Here is a 21,746-nt window from a genome sequence, read left to right as displayed (position 1 = left end):
TAGACTAGGCCCCTGAAGAACAGGATCAAGCCCTCTTTGTCATGCAGAAACTAACTGGTTGACCTTGGGTAAATCACACTCTCTCAGTCTAAGGGGAAGGCAGTGAGAAACTGCCTCTGAATAAATCTTGCCAAGAAAACTATATAAGAGTCATTATAAGTCAGAGTTGATGTGAACGTACATAACAACAAAACATTTGTTAATTTAGCAAAATCAAGGGTTTCTCAGGGTGGATAAGATGCAACCCTCAATGAACTGCCCATGCTAGTTGGGGGATTCTTGGAATTATAGCCCTCAAAGTAACTTCTCAAAACTCTGAATAGCTTACTCAGATTTAGATCATCATATCATTATTTAATGTGGATTTTCAAAGCCATGGAAGAGGGAACCTGGCCTCAGGCACCCCAGAATGCTAATTTTTGCCCAGCTGTTAGGCCATCATTCACTGGTCCTTATTCTTACAAATCCTTCATTCCTCCTATTCCTCATCTTCTAGATTTACCTACAGTGATGATATCCAGGCTGCACCTGACAGAAAACTGTGTGATGCCTGCCAAATGAACCGTCTTTGCTAAGCTGCTCTCCCCCACTTAGATCATCCACCAGGAGAACAACATTTTAAAAAAGCTGCTTCAGGCTCCTAAAATGAGGACTGTTGTTTTCTTACTAACACTGGGAGGTCCTATGAGTTTAGCCTTGACTTTGGAAAGAAGCCATCCACTTGTTCTGAGACATTACAAAATGCAATTTGCTGGTGTGTATTATGCACATAAATTTAGTGTCAAAATGGCAATATTCACAATTTCGGTCATCTCTGATCATGGGCCATGCTATTTGGGCCTGATGAGAGTCCAGCAACTTCTGGAAAGCCCTAGATTCCCCACCCCTGTCTTAAATATGTTATAGTGTGTTTACTAGTAGATGCATATAATGCTGGTGTGGCTTGATTAACCTTTCTTTGCTTCCTCAATTCCAGGGAAAATTGATTTGTTTTTTAAAAAATCAGATACATGGACAACCATAGAGGAGTCTAATCAGATGACAATCAAGAAGCATGCACATGTGGCTACCTGGAGTTTTTAACCACTGAACAGAGCCAGACCTATCATTAGGTAGAATGAAGCCATTATTTCAGGTGGCAGGATGGCAATAGACAGCAGTGGGGAGTTTCCTGCTGTTTCCTTGTGGGTGAGATCCTACATGTGCATGTAATAATAATAATAATAATAATAATAATAATAATAATAATAATATGTTTTATTTATAGACCGCTATTCCTCAATGATCATAGCGGTGTACAGTAAAAATTGCAATAGAATACAATACAAAATACACAGTGACAGTTAAAGGAGGGAGGGGCCTCGTCCTTCAGGCCTTCCCTGATGGAGCTGGGTCTGCCTGATCGCTCCCTCTGAGGCCAAGATGACAGTTAAAGGAGGGAGGGGCCTCGTCCTTCAGGCTGTCCCTGATGGAGCTGGGTCTGCCTGATCGCTCCCTCTGAGGCCAAGATGACAGTTAAAAGAGGGAGGGGCCTCGTCCTTCAGGCTGTCCCTGATGGAGCTGGGTCTGCCTGATCGCTCCCTCTGAGGCCAAGATGACAGTTAAAAGAGGGAGGGGCCTTGTCCTTCAGGCTGTCCCTGATGGAGCTGGGTCTGCCTGATCGCTCCCTCTGAGGCCAAGATGACAGTTAAAAGAGGGAGGAGCCTCTTCTTTCAGGCTGTCCCTGATGTAGCTGGGTCTGCCTGATCACTCCCTCTGAGGCCAAGATGACAATTGAGGAGGGAGGGGCCTCTTCCTTCAGGCTGTCCCTGATGGAGCTGGGTCTGCCTGATCGCTCTCTCTCAGGCCAAGATGTAGCTGCACATGTACCTTTCCATGTCCTTTCACAGCTCAGCAGCTATCAAGCCCCCCCCCCCCCGGGGGGGACAATTCAGAACATTAAGAAACAACTGGTCTCAACTTGGTTGGCAGGGAATAAATGAGAGTATGATCTCAAATGGGTTTTGTTGTTGTTGTGTGCCTTCAAGTCATTTTCTGACTTATGGTGACCCTAAGGGGAAACTATCATGGGGTTTTCTTGGCAAGATTTATTAAGAGGAGGTTTGCCATTGCCTTCCCCTGAGGTCGAGAGTGTGTGACTTGCCCAATGAGTTTAATGGCCTACCTGGGAATCAAGCCCTGCTCTCCAGGGCCGTAGTTCAACTCCCAAACCACTACACCATGCTAGCTCCTCAAATGGAGTGCCTCCACCTATTCTTTCACCCGGGAGCTCAGAACAGCTGGATCATCATGGTCTGAACAATCTTCCCTCTACTTTCCCTTCCCTCTGGTAAGATGAAGTAGCAGCCACCCATTCTGGGGTTTGTTGCTGTGGAGCATGGGAAGTTTTTGGACAGAGTGCGAGATATTAGAGCTCTGTGCCCCATCCAAAAAGGACTTGTGTGCACATAAGCTCCACTTACACACATGTAAGCCATGTCAGGATACCAGGTTCTGTGTGTGTCAGGCAGCTTGCCCTATATCCCTAAGCTCAGGGGAGGAGATGCCCTATCAACAGTGTTGAAGTAAGATTCAACTAGCAGCCTGTTTGGCTCCCATACATTGAATGGAATATGCTCTCTAGTCCTTCATCTCAGACAGCAAAATGCCTTAGCCACAAGGTAACTGGACAGGGCTTTTTCTATAGCAGAGCATAGGTGATATATGGCTCCCTAACTCTCTAGACCCCCTTTGACCCTCCTTACTGCCTCCACTTGACTTCCAGTTTTGAAAAGAAAGGCTCCCCATGGGTTGGCAGGGCTATGGGGCAAAATTATTAATTGTGCCACTTGTTGGGCATGATTTGTTATGGGGGTAACAAAGAATAAAGTAGAGGGGTGAAGGTGGCCCCAGGCATGAATCCAACCCCCTGAATGTCTAGAAATTACTCAGCCTGATCTACAGCAATTATGCCTTCAAGACATAAACAATTACTGTTTCTCCTGCCATATGGCTTAAGTGGAAGCTATCTGACAGCTCATATTTTCCCATATAAGCCTGCCTGGGTCCTGAGATCCTCAGGAGGAGCACTTCATTCAGTCTCACCATTTTTACAGGCACAATTAGTGGGGATACACCATAGGATCTTCTTAGTTTCTGCCCCATAGGCTCTGGAAGGCTAGAAGGAACCCCTCTTTACTGTTTGTCCATGAATTGGCAAGATTCTAAAATCCCAACAAGCTTTTAAGAACAGAAGCTTTTAAAGAAAGGTGCCAGAATCTTGTATGACCTGTTATGTTCTGTAACTTTATGTATACCTAGCTACATAGCAGACACACTAAGAAATCTCTTTACTCAATTGGAAAGATACATAATGGGACACTGTTAAAAGCACCTGAAGCATATTGGTCACAATGCACATTACACATCACAATATGCATTTGTATACAATGCACATTGATGAACAATGCACTTTGATATGTGCAGTGCATTTTTTCAAAATGCACATCACTATGTCATGTGCACCAGTGTGTGATGTGCATTGGTGCACATTGTGTACAGTGCACATTGCGCACTGATGTGCATCTGACACTTTGCCAGTTATGCTCCATACTAATGTAACAGCAGTCCTCTAGTGGATACAGACATTATGCAACTGTGCAATTCTAATTCCTGCAGATGTAAATCCACTTACAAAAACATATGGCCTCAACAAGATTCCAGTGAAAGCTTTTAAGAGTATGTTGTATTGTTTTAGCCGTACTGCTTTTTACCATGTTTCACTGTATGCTTTATACTGTATAGTCAGTAGTTTATATGAGAACCAGTGTAGTGTAGTGTTTTGAGCACTGGACTACATCTCTGGAGACCAGGATTTGGCCATGTAAACCCACTGGGTGAACTTGGGCAATTCACATTCTCTCAGCCTCAGAGGATCACAACTGCAAGCCCCCTCTTAACAAATCTTGCCAAGAAAATTCCATGATAGGTTCACCTTTAAGTAGTCATAAATTGGAAATTACTTGAAGGCACACAGTAACAACAACAATAGTTTATATTCAGTTAATGTTGATTTTTTTTTGGTATGCTGCAACTATATTGTATTTGTTTCATTTGGAATTCAGAGATATAGCTGAGTTAGTCTGGAATATCAGTATGTAAAGGGATCTTGCAGCACCTTTGAGACTAACTGTGCAAAAGATGTTGTAGCATAAGCTTTCGTAGACTTGTTCTATTTCCTCAGAAGCATGGAGTCCATGCATCTCTTGAGATACCACCTTAGGAAATAGACCAAGTCCACAAAAGCTTATGTTACAATTTCTTTCGCACAGTTAGTCTTAAAGGTGCTACAAGATCCACTTGTTTGATTCAGGCCATGGCCAGTTAGAGGGCATCAGTGTTTCCTGTTCCAGCTCTTTAGCCATGGGGTGAAAGGTGCAACAAGTAGGCCCTGATTGCTGCTTATAATGCCAGCACTTCAAGGCCCCTGAGCCACATCAGCAGTTCTTCAAGACAGACTATCACCAATACCTGAAACCACTTTGATTTTCAGGAGTGAGAGAGGTTGTCAGGCCTGAGTAAATGGGAATCAAATATGTATTGAAGTCAGACTCACTAAGGACGGAATAATCAAAGTCATCAAAGCTTGGCACGTAATGGTTCAAGACAAGAGGTCTAGCAAATATCGTTCTGCTATCATCATAACCACAAGGGCTACTCGGATGTGGTTCTTAAAGACATTTAAATTAGCAAAGAGTGCTTGTCATTAATCTTTTATAATGACTTCTGGGAGGCACAGTTCATTTAAACATTTTACATTTTTATTACTTATGTATGCAGGGCAGCAATTAAAGCTGTCGTGGTCACATAATGAAGACTAATGAAACCAAGAATATGGTAGAGTTTCATTTGCTGTCAATCTGAATAATTTGTCTCTGCCCAAAGTGTGTTTATAGAAGTTGCGATGGGAAAGAAAGTCAGCATTGCTACAACTTTGTGAGCTTCAGAACTGTTCATACGAACATGTTGATGAAATATGCCTATGATAACATCATAAGCGAATTTTCAGAACTGGCAATAGCAAATCAGCTAGTGTGGCATTTAGGGGATCCTGCAGTAAAGCAAGCTAATCAAGTGTCAAATTCCCCAGTTCATAGCTCCCACAGAGTGAAAGTAACATTTGGGACTATATTTGAGAACCAGTGTCCTAGGTCCTGGTACAGGATCACAGATTATCTAAACATTGGCTCTCAGAGGCTTTGGTTGGACCCAAAAATCCCTCGCCTGTCTGGGGCTTCTGGGAGTTGAAGTCCAACAAATATCTGGAACTCACAGATTTAGAATTGCTGCCCTATGGACTGAGCAGCCATTCATTAGTTCCCACTGGTCTACTTGTGAGGATGATTTAAGCAGATTATTCTATTGGGTCAGTATGGTTTAGTGGTGTGAGTGTTGGCATAGGATTCTATGGGACCAGAGTTCAAATTCCTGTTCAGCCATGAAAACCTGCTGGATGATCTTGGACAAGTCACACTCTCTCAGTCTCAGAAGAAGGCAATGACAAACTCTCTAAACAAATGATGTCAAGAAAACTCCATGATAGCTTCTTCTTCTTAGAGTCACTATAAGTAAGAAATGACTCGAAGGAACACAACAGCAGCAGCAGGTGCAACAACATGAAACAGTAGCAGTAGACAGAGTTTAAACATTATTTCCTCCACACCACAGGACTGAGCAAATCCCACTCCCTCATTTGCTTTTTAACCAAAGAATGTGGTGTATAATGGTTCCAAAATTAGTCTATTTGTATCTGTAGCAGAACAATGGGAAGGTGACATTAAAAAGCAAGTGAGAGGACAGAATCTTGAATTAACACTACTAGTCCACTAGTATATACACATATGAGGCCGCCCCGCATCTTCGGGGCCGGCCTTGCTGCTGTCCGGGGGAGCGAGCCACTGTCTGGGCCCTTGCCGGCCTGCCCAGGATCCCAGCATGCCTTGCTGGGGTCAGGCTTTTGGCCCATTCTGCTGGATGGGGCAGAAGAGCCCTACTATTGGCTGCCCCGTTCCCCCGGGATAGCTCATTGGTTGAGGGAGCCAGGAAGGCAGTGCCTCCTTCCTATCCTGGCTCCTGATTGGTTGGTGGGCCTATATAAGGCCAAGCAACATTCCGTTATGGTGAAAGTTGCTCGGCTTTCCCATCCTCCCTCCCTCGCTTTGATGTTGTCACAACTTTTCTTTTTGAGGTGGTAGCATAGGTCATGGATTTGGTGAGCGTGGTATCCAAGGCTGCATAGCACTTAACCCGGGAGCACTGAGGGCATGCAGTGTGGCCATTGTGGGGGCCACAGCAATTCAGCAGCTCCTGGTGACTAGGGACTTAATAGCAAACATGCAATTGACCAGTTGCATGTCTTATCCAGGGTGCTTTTTGTGGCCCCTATATCATCCCAAAGCTTGGCCGTGACCAAGCAAATCGGTTCATCGACCAATCAGGGGTTGGTTGATGATCCAGATCCAGACCTCATGCTTTGGGCCAACCCTACCCCTGTGCTGTTTGGTTAATAAAGTTGTGGGCTTTCTTCCAATTCGATGTCTTGGTCTTTTGTGGCTGCCTCCCACTTCAGCAAAGATTGTTGTTGTATGCCTTCAAGTTGTTTCCAATTTATAGCAAACCTATCATGGGGTTTTCTGGGGTTAAGTGTGTGACTTGCCCAAGGTCACCCAGTAGGTTTCCATGGCTGAATGAGGACTCAAACCCTAGTCTCCAGAATCACAGTCCAATATTCAGACCAAACACATGCAGTTAAAACTCTCCTTTCCTGCAATTTCTCAGATCTCTTAATCCCATCATAAAACACAAAATCTTTTTGTCCTGTACTTGATAATATGCATCAAAGGGAAAAAAATCTATCAAGTACTAGTAGGGTTTTTTGGCAGTATGTATGATTTTTTTTAAAAAAATAATTTATTATTATTATTATTATTATTATTATTAGGTGAATACTGTACCACCAGTATGGTAAGAACTATACATGTTGAAAATCTTCCTTCTGGTATTAGAATGATGTCAACTTGAGTGAAAAACCTATGGGGGCCAAATGGGAAGTTGAATTACAAAAGTGCTTTCAACTACTTCAAACATAGTTACTATGAAGAACTCTGAACTATATGGTTCATAGTTCATAGGAGAACACCAAGGCCAGGCTAGGTCAGCATAGTTTCTGAGAGAGATGAGTGGCAGTAGCAGGCTTTGTTTTTCTCCATTCTCCCCCCCTCAGTGGCACCATCTGTGACCTCTGAAAAGCAAAGGAAGATGTCACAACCAATTTGTAGAAGGCTAGCAGGGTGAGAAGGCAAGATATGAAGAAATTCGGGTCCAGCTGCCCAGCTTTTGTCTGGATTCACAGCCGGCCTCAATCTTCTGTCACAACTGTAATGTACATTCCATATAACTGAGGTGGGTGAAATTTAGCTATCCAGTTGCTTTGGATATTAAGTGAGAGGTCCCCAAACCCCTGGCAATATGAAAACTGGTAAAGGATTATAGGAGTGATAGTCCAAACTATCTAGGCTAGAATCCTATTGATTTGTCCCTAATGTAAACCCATTGAACCCATGTTGAAGGATGACCTGACACACAGGCAAATCCCAGAGATGGATCTATTCTAGCTGGGACTAACAATAGGACACAGGCCCTGGATGGCTAAACAACTGTCACCCCTGCTGTATCACACATTACATATGTAAGCATTTGTTAGGGGCTTGTCTACATGGGTAATTTACCCCAAATCTCCCCTGGGTGCTCTGTGTTCTGTTTACATGATGCAGGATAAACCCCCTAAATTGGATCCAGAACCTGTTTCAGGGCTTCATCCCCTTAGCCTGCATTTAGATAACTCAAATTTTGCTGTGGGTTTTCAGCTCTCTTCACAGCAATGATGGCAGCTGCCTTTTCACTCATGGTCCCTGCAAGCTGCCCAGTGCTGCCACTGCAGGTGTGAGTCAGAAAAAGGGACCAAGCATCAATAGTATGGATGGTTGCCTTGTTCTGACCTCAGTAGAAGCAGCAGGTAATAAACGGGATCTGCATAGGAAGGCATTTGCCCATCGTTCACCGGGAGAACCTGTAACAAAAGACAGCAGATAAAGGAAGAATTAAGGGAGAATTTGAGGCCAGAATACTCCAGTGGCAGCCCAGAATATTCTAGTAAGGGTAGACCCTTTTCTAGTCTTCATCTACACTGTCTCTGTTGGAATAATATATTGTAGACTGTGTGCCCTCTGAAGAAAGATAACATCATTTCTCTCTTGTATGTATCCGGTGCCAGATTCAACCTGTTTTATTAAAATAAATGCATAAGAATAGGAAGAGTACATAAACAAATCTATTTGATGCTTTATAAAGCTAAGTGAGTTGTTGTTTTTCACTGCAGGAGCAGTGGTGAGATAACAGCATCTTGCCAATTATGTCTTCTGGGCCATTATGAAAGAGTTTTGAAGGGGAGATGAGGATTAGTCATCCCACAATTAGTCATTCTGCAGTGTAGTTTGATCTGTGAGAGATCTGATCTTTATTTCAGAAATGCTGTGCTGTGACCAAAGACCCAATTTTCAAGGTTGTTTTCTTAAATGGTCTCATGTTGTAATTTAGATGGATTTGGACATGAAAAAGTTGACTGCTGCAGTTTTGGGGGCCCTGTTAAAAGTAGGTCAGGGGGAATACACACTGTACCCACTGGTATGTCTGAGCATATATTTATTACATCTCATTTGCATCTGCACCAGTGTCACATTTCACTTTTTCCTCTACTTCATCTGTGTTTCCTTTTCTGTCTTTTAGAGAGCTATTTAAAAAAACCCACTACCCACAGAAAGCACTTACCCACGCTTTTCAGTAATGTTTTCCCCAATCTTTTCTACTTCCCCCTTTTTGTCAAACATATTCTGTAATTGAATTACACAGCTAAATGTCTCCTTCTTCCCTTGTGTTCTCTCACCCTAGGGCTTCCTCATGAAGGATTAACCAGTTACACATTATATTATGTTTGTACTGCTGTGGGAGGAAGAAACACCCATAAACAGGATTAAATAGGCCATAACTTTATTGAAGGAAGATGCATAATGCATCAAGCTAAAACCAGGAGGTAGTCTTAATCCCTTCCTTTAGACGTTCAGTGAAGCTGGCATGGATAGCTTGCTGCAATGTCTCCTGGCACCACTAAGGCCAGTCTGTATTATATCTAATAGGTGGTAACTCATTCCCTTTGCAGAAAGGCGAAGCATGTATCTCATTTTATCTGCATGACAGCTCTGCTATTGTTACTTACCTTAAAAATCTAAGCAGCTGTCTCCTCCAAAAGCTGTTCTAGCCTCCTGAGTGTCCACCTCCTGAGCACATCTCACCTGAAACAATAAAGTCCTTTTTCACAGCCACACTAGTCCTTCTGCCAAGCTATGATGAAAGAGAGAGAATAAAGGCACTAAGCCCAATCAGACCATGATTCCAAAAACATGTCACCTAAAACTGTCCCTCCAAAAAGAATAATCACAAGGCCAACATGCCCTCAGCCTAAAAAGAGAGGCAGGTGTGGCAACATTTACAACTCATTCCTGCCTTTCTCTCACAGCCTTATAAAACCCTAGGGAAAATGTAGGCTGAAGTTTCATCCACTCCAAGGCAGAATGGTTGCCCCAATAATCTACACCCTACTCTATACACTTTGCCATGGTGCTGAGCAGCTCTATGTGCCCATTGATTTAGACCACCAAGTTTTTGCCAAGTCAGCAATCCTGCTTGTATGTGGGATTATAAGGTTGCAGGAAGACCCTCTCACCCCGCAACACTCTCTACCCAAGTTGCCATCACCATAGTGTGACATAGGGTCAGAACTGGGCCTAGCAGATCCAATTTCCCTCTCACACCAAGAAGTCAATAGTGAGAGCACACAGGTTAAGTGCCAGCTCACGTTCTAAAATTCATTGTGTGACCTAGGCCATCATAGATTCCCAGTCCAATCCTTTCTCACAGGATCACTGTGAGACAGATTGCCAAGGACATGGGAATACAAATGCAAATAATATTCTTGAATGACTTTGAGAGAGAGGAATGGCAACAAAGCCACCACCTTGTGAGACTTACTTTTGGAGGCTTCTAGGTCTCTTAAGGGGCTCAAAGGTGACATTTGTCAGAGCAGGGTATGGAAGAGTCAGATTGTCTTTGGTAATATGAGGGACACAGGAGAGAAGTGAGAGAAGTCTCAATATTTTAGTAGACTAGAGGCCACAGCTCTCTGTGTTAAGTGCTGTGAGTGCATAAGGCCTCCAATTTCCCAAAATCTCAAGTTAGAGAACATTTCAGGGAGCAGCAGGGCTGGGGAAGACCTTTGGCATGAGGCTTTCAAGAGTCAAGAATCGTTTGATTCTGCATGCAGCAACCATGTATTTTATTATTCTCAGTGTACGCGCTCCACCCATGTGTTTATGTATCACTCAAACATATACTACTATTATTGGTTCTGCCTCTCTTTCATTCTCTCACAAAGATGAACATGATGGAAGAAAGTGGCTCAAATGTTAGAATGGACGAGAAAGTGAAAGACTTGTCCCGTAAGAAATAGCCTGCCCCCGGGCTTTTGGCTCTGAAATTTAACCCTGTGTTTTAACCTCTTTTCCTGGAAATCCTGTTAAACAGGAAATTTTAGGTCAAGCCTGAGACTTGGGAATCCTACCCTGACTGCATCAAAAGTATAAGTTATATTAATACTATAAACCACCAGCAACTGTTGTTGTTTTTGAATGTTCTTCTTGTATTACCTAGAACAGCAGTTTAAAAAAAGTTAAAGTCTCTAGTGCCATAAGACTCTATAAAATGGGAAGCATTCCAGTTGTGTGATTAGTCAAAGTGAGTAGTTGTGGTGCTCCAAAATGACAGAAGAAAAAAAAATGGAAGTGGAGACATAAAATCTAGAATATGGTTTTAAAATGGTAGTGAGCTTACATTTTGTTATTATTTCTACATGCAGGCAAACCTGTGTATCATCTTTACCTTCACTGCTGTTATAATAACCCTCACAGAAAGTTCAGTGTTTTCAGTTTACAGATGTGATGTGGGTAAGTGATAATGATGGAAAACTGGACTTCAGAATGAGGTAGCCAAATTTGCCTCATACTTTCAGATTTATACTTGAACACTATCGTTCATGTTAGTTTCATTGAGGTTTCCACCCACTCCAGTATACTTACAGCATAATCATGTGTGTGTTGAATCAAAAGTAAATCCCATTGCATTCAGTGGGACTTACTTTGAAGTAAGTATTGCAGGATTGTAGCCTTTGGAATGAAGTTATTTATTGTTCTAACATACTTTGGGTTGAATCTAAAGTTAGTCATGCAAAGAGCAAACCCATTACATTTAAGTTAGTCATGTCGTTATTGTTAAATATTTTTCTTGTGTTAGTTGGAGCAGCAGTCTCCAAAAATTAAATCCACTTAGTGGATCTACTCTTGGGGTGTAGTTACACTGTAGAAATAATGCAGTTAAAGTGCTGTCAAAGTGCTATATCTCCATCCTATGGAATCCTGAAATTTGTACTTTTATAAGGTCTTTGGCCTTCTCTGCCAAAGTGTGCTGGTGCCTCACAAAACAAAAATCCCAGGATTCTGTAGGATGGAGCCATGGCAGTTAAAGTTATGCTAAACTGCATTATTTAGATGGACCCTTAGTAGTCTTCTCTCTCTCTCTCTCTCTCTCTCTCTATATATATATATATATATATATAGAGAGAGAGAGAGAGAGAGAGAGAGAGAGAGAGAAAAGAGAGAGAGAGAGAGAGAGAGAGACAGTGCAATCATGTATAAATAAAGAATCAGTGCATAACTTATCAAAACACCATTTTGATCATAATTGTATGGCTATATTAAAATTCCTCATATTGTTATCTTTTTTAAAAAATGCATAAAAATTATTGAAACTAAAGTTCATACATATAAATGTTATACAATACATAATTCCATATACATATTTTCTACATTATATTACAACTTGGCTAAGTATATTTTATATCCCACCTCAGTGCTCCTCTTCCCCAGAGCCATTTTCACCCTTATATTCCATCCAAAATCTCAATTTCTCCCATAGAGGTAATTTTCCATCTTCTTTTCACAATACTTTCTCAATTAATTCTTTCCAGGTTCCATCAAAGTCACTTTTTTCCACAATCCCTTTTTTACTTTCATTCTGCATGTCAATGTATTATTAATCACTAATTTCCATACCTTTTTATACCACTCCTCCAACTGTACAATGGTCCAACTGTATTTTTGTTTTCCAACATCTAGCTATGCTTAATCTTGATGCTGTAAGCAAGTTTGTTATCAAATCTTTTTCTTCTGTTTTCTATTTCTCTGAATTATATAGTGATAACAATACTATATTCAGACTTCTATCTATATTCATAATACTTTCTATTTCTATAATCACTTTTCCCTAAAATTCTTGTACATATTTACATTGCCACCACATATGTATATATGGCCCTAGTTCTTGACAACCTCTCCAGCAATTTTTTGAATTATTCTTATCAATATTATGTAATCTCACTGGCATCAAATAACATTTCCATATCAATTTATAATAATTTTATTGAATCCGTACCATCTCCTCATTCCCCAGCAGTAAAAGTATACTTACTATCAATTAGATAAGTAACAATTTGCCACCCTTTCATGATAGCCAGAATTTGAGCTTCTGCTTTGCTTTGTCTAATGGTAAGCTCAGTCCTGCCCACAAGCTGGAGAATATGAATCAAGTTGTCATACATAATATAGGGAAATAAAATTACTCTGAAGTGCTCATTCAAGTGTGTTGTGGTGCTGGTGGTTGAGTGCCTTCAATTAATTTCCAACTTATGGCAGCCTTATTGCAAGAATATAGGGTTTTCTTGGCAAGATTTGTACAGAGAGAGTTTATCATTGCCTTCCTCTGAGGCTTTGACCTGTCCAAGGTCACCCAGGGGATTTTCATGACTGAATGGGAATTTCAGCCCTGGTCTCCCAGCCAGCATTCAGACCACACTGACTCTTACATTGAAGTGCTAGAGAGTATAGATAAAGTGGAAGCTAAAATTCAAATTATAAGATCCATGTATGTTGATGGGTGACACTGTGGGAGGCAGGACACTTTCTTCTTTTCTTTCTTCTCTTCCCCCTGTCCCCGCCTTTCATTCTTCTTTGATGGAGCAGAGCAAATTGTGGAACCAACATAGGAAAAACAGTAACTGGTTGGAGAGCAATATTTAAGATTGCTGGAAGTGGCAGAGTTCCATAAAGTTTATGCAGACATTTCTTTTGTTCCAGCGTCTCTCCTGGTCAAATAGAGTTTGCAGATTTTTGATGCAAATACTAGAAAAGAAAACTTCACATTAGGAATAGAGTATTTCCCATGAGGAGCAGTGCCTCAGTCATATATACTTTCTCTGAAAAACAATTTTCTTTCTCCAGTTTTACACACACACACACACACACACACACACACACACACACACCTGCCTCTATTCTAGTTGATCTAGTTCCCCATGGATCCATGAGGCATTTCTGCTGCTTGATATTATTCCTATTCCTCTTTCTCTTCCTCCTCATTTCATCCTTTCCCCAGCCCAGTACTCATAGTGCCTTACAACAACGTACTTCCATTAAAACAATAATGACTAAAATTTTGTTAAAGTGTACAATGTTATTCAAGTACTGTATCAATAAAAGTAAAATCAATCAAAAACATAGCGATTGAATAGAATACTTTCACACACACACACACACATACACACACATACAGGAGGCAAACATATATACATACATGTATACCTATCACACCCACATAGCATGCAAATCTTGCTGCAAAAACACATGTTGTCCAAATACATCAGTGCCCCAAGAACTCTGCAGGATGAGTCATCCGAGGGAGGCAGGCATTTCAAGCTTTCCCTGCTCTTCCTACTCTGAATATGGAGAAACCATTCGGCAAAGGAGTTTCCTCTTGTCCGTGCCAGGAGTTTTCCTCCCTTTCCCCTCCCAAGTGCCTTCCCTCGTCCAGGCTGTAGAAGTGTCTGTTGAAGCAGATCCAAGAACTTAGTGCAAGAGCACATGCACTTCCAGACTGAACCAAAACGAGTGGTAAAACAAACCACAGCTGCTCAGCTAAAATAGAATCCATGAGCTGGCTCCCTCTGGCCAGTTGAATCACCCCACTGGCTAAGCCCCCTTTTTTTTCTTTAGCTAAATTGGACAGTTTAACAACTTTTCCAGACCAATTTGGCAATGGGTCAGGAATTGTAATCTTCGCCATCTTATTGCATCCTCCTCCTTCTCTCCCTTACTCTCTTTTCTCATTCACATTTCACTCTCCGAGCAGAACTATTTAAACAGAAAGAAGCCACATCGAAAGGAAATTTCAGGCATGTGTCTATCACATGCAACACCCAGGCTTTAAAGTGGCATTTAATCCATTCACAGCTCGCTAAATGAGGGAGAAAACAAAGTCCACTGAGAATTTATTTTGTCACATCACAGATTTTGGCATTCCCACTCATAAGCAAATTTATGTCTCCAGTTCACCAACAAGGCTTAAATCCTTTGGAACAAATGGGTCTACAACGATCCAGCCAGTATGAGCAAGGCTGTCCAATATCCTGTGACAGCCTGGGCCTGACCAAGTCTGTTTTGCATGAGAGATAAAACAGAATCGATTCTTCATGTAGGCAACTGTAGTGAGATTTTGTAAGACGGATTTCAGAAGATCACTTTTCCCTGCCTGGATTTTTCTCTCTTTCCAACCACAACAAGCCATTATACAAGCTGTTCAAAAGAAAAACAGCTCCTGTGTGTGTGTGTGTGTGTGTGTGTGTGTGTGTGTGTATCCAAATGAATGAAGTAACAAATTGCCCGGACTTTGTTGTCTGTGAAGATGCCAGCCACAGATGCTGGCGAAACATCTGGAATAAACTCTTCTAAAACATGGCCACATAGCCCAAAAAAACCACAAAAAACTTTGTTGTTGCTGTTGTTGTTGTGCCTTCAAGTCATTTCTGAATTATGGCAAACGTATCATGGGGTTTTCTTGGCATGATTTGTTCAGATGAGAGTTGCTATCTGAGGTTGAGAGAGTGTGACTTGCCCAAGGTCACCCGGTGGGCTTCATGGCTGAGCTGGAAATTGAATCACAGTCTCCAGAGTCACAGTCTAACACTCAAACCACTATGCCACACTGGCTCTCATACAGACAAGAACGTATACAGACAAGAACATATATCAATGTATTAAAAACCAATAGATGGTTGTAGGAAGTGGTGGTCGTGGTTCCTCCTTCCTTCTCCTTTTAGTTTAGAGATTATCTTTTGTTACCTTTGTTAATGGCTTTCACTTTCTTTTGTGTTTTCTATAATATATGGACTTCCTTGACCACACAAAGGCTTGGAATAAATATATTAATTGCAGATGTAGGGATATTCCACATCACTTTACTTAGTGGATCTTAGCCACCAAGTGGGAACCAAGGGAATTTACTAGCACAAGGCACAGTATTATGATCAGTTTTCAAAGCTACTTTTAAAAAGCATTTTTAGAAGTATTTTGGCTGAAATTTTTGAAGTTTTGTGGCATTCTTATTAGTCTGAAGTCTCCCACTGTGACATGTAATAAAAATTAGCAAATGATGCAAACAATGCAAATGATGTTCTTTTTAACCACTATTAAGCAAATTACTTTTGAAACTGTATAATAAATAATGGAAACAAATAACTTTTTAAAAGCTTAACATTTCCAAGTTCTAGTCAAAAGCCATTGTGAGTCATGTCATATTTTAGGAGGTTTGTATGAGATTTGCTTGTGCTAAAATACAGGTATGCCTGCCATGCATATTTTTGTGTCACTCATGGCTAGAGTCTAAGACCAGTTTTAAACCATTGGTTTAGGATACATCTGTGTGAGATGACTACACTGGGGTTTCTAATGCCAGTCTTATATGATTCTCTTTTTCTAAAAGAATCTTCAGAAATGTCATTTTAGAAAAAACAGTGAACATTTCTGTAAATTATTCTTCTTTGCTCCTTTCCCAATTTTTCAGCATCCAACTTTGTTTTGGGGTAGTCATAACTGATAAACATTTTTGTTCATGTAATGATATACTGCAATCCAATGTGTATGTTCTTGAATATAAGTCCCAAAGGAACTCATTGGCTCTTATATCTAAGTAGACATGTTTAAGTTTACATTACAAGTTTGGGTTGATTGTTTTGGACTAAGTGGATAGTTGTGAAACATAAACCACAAAACTAATTCCCTAATATTATGAACACTTTTTGCTATACATGCATATGATTTATCTTTGATAAGTGTTAGTCTTCCTTTGAAGGCTACCATTTGGCTGTGTTGTGGGAATATACAAACAGCTCAAGTGTGTATGTAAATGTGACGATAACCAAACACTTAAAACTCATAAAACAGAAGCAAAGCTACAAGATGTAAGTTATACGGAGACAGGAAAAAAATGTAAAATTTTCTTCAGAAAAATTACCTACCTAATAAAATTGTTTTACAAGGTGAGGCATTTTTGCTCCATTTTGGAAGAAGTGTATGTGTTGGAAAGAGTTTCTCTTTGAAACACTGCAGATGTCTAAGTGCTTGGAGGCGGATACCTCTGGGATGAATGGGAACACTAACTTTCTTTTTATTTATAATACAAAAAAAGCCTCCCCAAACATCCTCTCACATACAGATAATTTACTGTGCCCATGAGACCTCCAAGAGTGATTATCTTCTTCAGCTGCAATGGAATTGCCCTGTACAATACTCAGAAAAATACTTCACTGCACAAATGATTCCATGTTTTTCTCTGCTAGATACACTGAATTTACTACTCTGCTTTTCAAGATAATGCATCTTTAAAACTCAGTCCATCTCAGGTTGGAGCTATATTATTATTATTATTATTATTATTATTATTATTATTATTATTATTATATAAAGCACTGTAAATTTGCACAGCACTGTACAAAATGAACATTCAAATACCAATATAAAAACTGTCTCCGGCTTACAGTCTAAGAATATGAACAAATATAAAACTATCATATCATAAAATATTAACAATAAGCTAAAAACCACAATGAAACAACCAAATCAGACTGTGAGTTGGAACACATCCCCATACAAATACATTTTTAGTTTAGCTTTAAAACTGGCTAAAGAAGTGGTGGTTCTCAGTTGCATGGGAAGAAGGCTTCAAAAGTGGGGGGCAGCAAAGGAAAACAGGCAGATCCGGGCAGGGGAAGAGGAGATCCTAGGTTGAACCAGGAGCCCAGCATTACTAGATCTTAGAGTATGAGCTGGATGGTAAGGGGAGACAAGTGAGGACAGATAGGGAGGAGCCAAACCATGCAGAGCCTTAAATGTCAACAAAAGAAGCTTATAACGAACTCTATAGGGAATGGGGAGGCAGTGAAGGGATAACAACAGAGGGGTAATATGGTCAAAGCAACGGACAGAAAAGATCATCCTAGCAGCGGAATGCTGCACAGAATATCTGTTTGGTGAACCTGACCAGCATCACTTGTACCCTCTCAGATCTTCAAACCATTTAAATATATAAAATGTAACTAAACTCAGAGGACCTCTAACTGCGTTGCATACTTTACCATATGGACTATAGATTGCACAAACAACACTCCAACTAAATGGTTTGCCTAAGCATCCCATACACAATGATGGAAAGACTGGGGAGGAACTCCTAACATTGTTTTACCATGCACACTTAAATCCCAATTGGAGCTGGCTACAGGGAGTACACAGCTCCCTTGTTGCAACAGCTCCATCAACCACCAGTCCATTTCCAGGCATAATTCAAAGTGCCTGTTTCGACGTATAAAGCTGTAAATGGCTGGGGTTCAAATTATTTGAAGGACCATATTTCCCTTTGTGAACTCATTAGAGCATTAAGCTCATCCAGAGAGATCCTTCTCTTTATTTCATCAAGTTTGTTTAGTGGAACAGCCTGCCACAATTTGCTGTCTGAAGCAGAGCAGCAAATAGCACCTCACATAATCCACCCCACTTAGGATTCATGGCACCAAAGCTAGGCAAGCAAAATCTTTTTAAGGAGGGCACAATTGGCGGGACTTACCATATGTGTGTGTGTGTGTGCAGGCTCAAATGGAAGGGGCTGGATTGCAGCTAATCATAAAACTGCTCCAATTCCTGTCAAGAAAAATGCTTCAGTAATGAATGCATGCATGCATGCATGCACGCATTTACAGTGCTCCCTTCCCTTATGCGGGGGATCCATTCCAGACCCCCTGCGTAAGGAGAAAAAATCTATGCTCACGTCCCATTGAAAATAATGGCGTGTGTGTGCCATTCACCACACTGTCTCCTGGCTTCAGCATATGCTGAAAACCGTGGGTGGGGAGCCTGCGTATGGCACAGGCTCACTGTACTTATAGCTGCCAGAATTTCACAGATGAAAACTGGGATACAGGTAAGGCTGCAGCCATTTGCTTTAGCCTGAGCCTACTGGGAAAGGAAAGATTCCATCACCTCCTCTCACCCTGCTGAGTTAATTGTGCACAAACTACATTTGTATTTTGAACTCAATCTACAACTATTAAAGTAAGCTGACTACAAGAGGGGAAAGCAGGAGGAGAACAGAGAAACTGGGGCATGTTAAAAGTAGTTTAAAAGTGAGGTGAGAGAAAATTAATTTGCAATTGTTGCTGCCAAATCAGGACAGTTGGAGGGTATGTTTGCTGTCCTTTATGACATCCCCTCTTTTTTTTTTAATCTTCTGTAAAAAGAGGCCTTCCCCTTTTAATCAAATGCCAGATTTTTTTAAAAAAAAGTCCTTTTCACTTCCAGTAACTATGTTGCCCGACTGAATAAAAAGCTTCCAAAATTGTTTTTTGCCTAATGATAAGGCCAGCCTTGTCCATGTTGAAGGTAACCTGTAAACTACTAGTGATGAGCCTCCTTGAATTTTGCAGCTGACATCCTTGAATTTTGCAAGTAGCTGTATATTGTCTCTCAGTAGGGTATAGAAGGTACATTTTTGTTTGTAAAGTGACTTGTTGCTCGGCCACTATATGAACTTACAAGATTCCTTCCCCTATGATTGGGTCTTGCAGCCTACAAACATCTTGTAAAATATCTGAAGCTGGGTGGATTTGGAAGGACTCTGAAACAAGGAAGGATCCTATCATGGAAGGACTCTGAAACAAGATGTTATCTTACTTCCACTCCCTCTGATTTTTATGAAGTGCCTTTTAACTAATCTTGCTTTGCTTTTTATACATGGGCTGCTTCAGGAAGCAGCTGAGGGAGTGAGGGAAATGAATAAACAAATTGACTTCTCAGTGGAGGAGAGAAGAGGAGGGAATGCAATTCACATGTGGTGTAGCTATTCACTTCAGTGAAGTTCATTTTTTAAAAATGTTTAATATTGCAGAGGTGCAAACTCTGATCTCCTCCCCACCCTCCCCAAAGAGATGGCTGCTTTAGACCTTAACGTCACTGCCGTCTTTATTTTGCTTTCACCAGAGACTTTCTCCAGTCTTCCTTTTACAGTTTTATGTAAACTCTGGGGTCCTGCTGAATGAAAGTGCTCTCTGTTTCACAGCCGAGTTTGTGGCTTTTGGATTTTTACAGCTCCCCCCCATCTCCAAAATTACTTCATGATGATCCAGTGCACACATCATAGCCCAGAAACCACATGGGAGTTGTGTTGGTGAAGGAAGCTGAGAGTTGCTGAAGTAGCCAGACTGAAATTTATAACAGTGACCTGGGCCCTGTCAGGCCTTTATGACAGTGTATAAAGTGAATTGCTGCTTAGTCACCAATTTGGTTGGCAAGATTGGTTGGATTAGGAAATACATAAAAGGTCAGACAGTAGGAGTTTGTCTAGACATCCTATTTTGGATACTACACGGTGCTACGTGTTTCTGTGGCAAGCCCTGCAAAACACTTGAATTTCAGTAATATTTTTAAAAGATTATGCATAGGTGCGTGTGTTTTCAGTAATAAGCTACACTGTATTCTCCTCCCCAAAAGGAAATTAGTTTCTTTTATTTACTCTGCTTTATTTACTCTACCACTAGCAAGCAGCTCCAGAAGGGAATGTAACTCACAGTCATGTTCTCACTCTGCTCCAGGTTTTTGACGGTTCAGTAATGGAAGGTGAGTGATTCCCTCGGGGAAGCCTTTCTAACTTGGAGGAAACTGTGGAAAGTTCAGCAATGAAAGAAGAAGAAGAAGAAACAGCCAAGGAGAAGGAGCTGCATGTTTTCTTTTGGCCACTAGATTCCATTAATTTACCCTTCTGTTACTCATGGCTTGCATTGACAGCATAGTGACCTTTCCAGAAGGGAGAGATAAAAACAAACAAGCCTGCCATCAGGTTCTCGACTTGTAAATAGCAAATGAAATTGGTGCAATTTAAAATGGAAGGAGATGGGGACCCAACCCTAAGTTTGACAAGTAACAACTTTGTTAATATTTCATATGAAGGACATGGGGAAAAACAACAAAATCTAGAAAACAAAATATTACCGAGAAGAAGGAAAAACAACCTGCCAAGGCAAATGAACGGACCGATTTTTAACCTCCATGACATTTTCATTATAGTTGTTCTTATTCCTCCTTTCCCTTCCACTCTCTGAATGCTTCTAAATTCAAACCCCCATGCTTTCCCCCATTTTCTACATTTAACTGGGAAAAAATTATATGCAAACTCCAAGAGCTTCACTGACATTAATTGGGATGGCTGAAGTTTCCCAAGCTGAATCACACAAACATACCCATTTACCCATGTAGGAATGAAAGCATTCTTCTCAAAACCAACATCAGATTTACATTGTCCACTTGAGTAAAAGATGAACACTCTAAGCAGACTTTTTAGCCATGCTGGGTTAAAGACTCAACCCTATGTCATTATATTATGAAGCCTGTCATATGGTAACTAGAAAACAGGCTTTAGTATAAAATAGAAAAGACCTGGGATGTATTTTCCCAGCATTATTTATAATTGTAAATCTTCTGAATAAGTAAATAATCAAGCCCGAAGGATTCCACATTGCCATCTGTTGACAGCAGCCACCTGAGGTCATGTGGTGATGCCTCATCTGAACATAATCTGTTCTAGAATAATATAATATAATGACACTCTTCATCACAGAGCTCAAATGGTACTTTGCAAAACTGGGTTGCATTATCTCATTTTATAGATGAGTAACAGATGGTGAAAATTAAATAGATTTTAAAAAAAAGAATCAAGTACCTGCAGTTTCTTTTGTTTTCTAGGCAATGCACAAATATTCCCTTCCCCTTGTCCCCCTCATTCTCCACTACTGTTTCAGTGCTCCTAAGGAGCAGGGGCTTTTTTAAAAAAAATTGCCTATGAAGAGCACTATATTACTATGCACACTGAAGGTGATATATAAATATCAATAGCAGAGCATCCTTCATCTTCAGCATCATCACGTGATTGTTAATTTTTCAACTCATAGCCAGTGACAGATAATTTTTTATTACAGTCACAGGCCACCATAAGAACAACAAGTGTTGTGTAGTACAATGGCTAGGCTACTAGACCGGGACTTGGGAGTTGGAGTTCAAACTCCAGAACCATCTATTATCCCCTCTGTTGTAAGCCGCCTGGATTCCCAGTGATTGGGCGGCATATAAATAATAATAAATTATTATTATTATTATTATTATGAAACTCAT

The sequence above is a fragment of the Sceloporus occidentalis genome, unplaced genomic scaffold (genome assembly GCF_023333645.1).
Source record: "Sceloporus occidentalis isolate IW3139 unplaced genomic scaffold, rSceOcc1.0.p SCAF_3, whole genome shotgun sequence".
In the NCBI taxonomy this organism is placed as follows: domain Eukaryota; kingdom Metazoa; phylum Chordata; class Lepidosauria; order Squamata; family Phrynosomatidae; genus Sceloporus; species Sceloporus occidentalis.
This window is presented reverse-complemented; position numbering follows the sequence as displayed.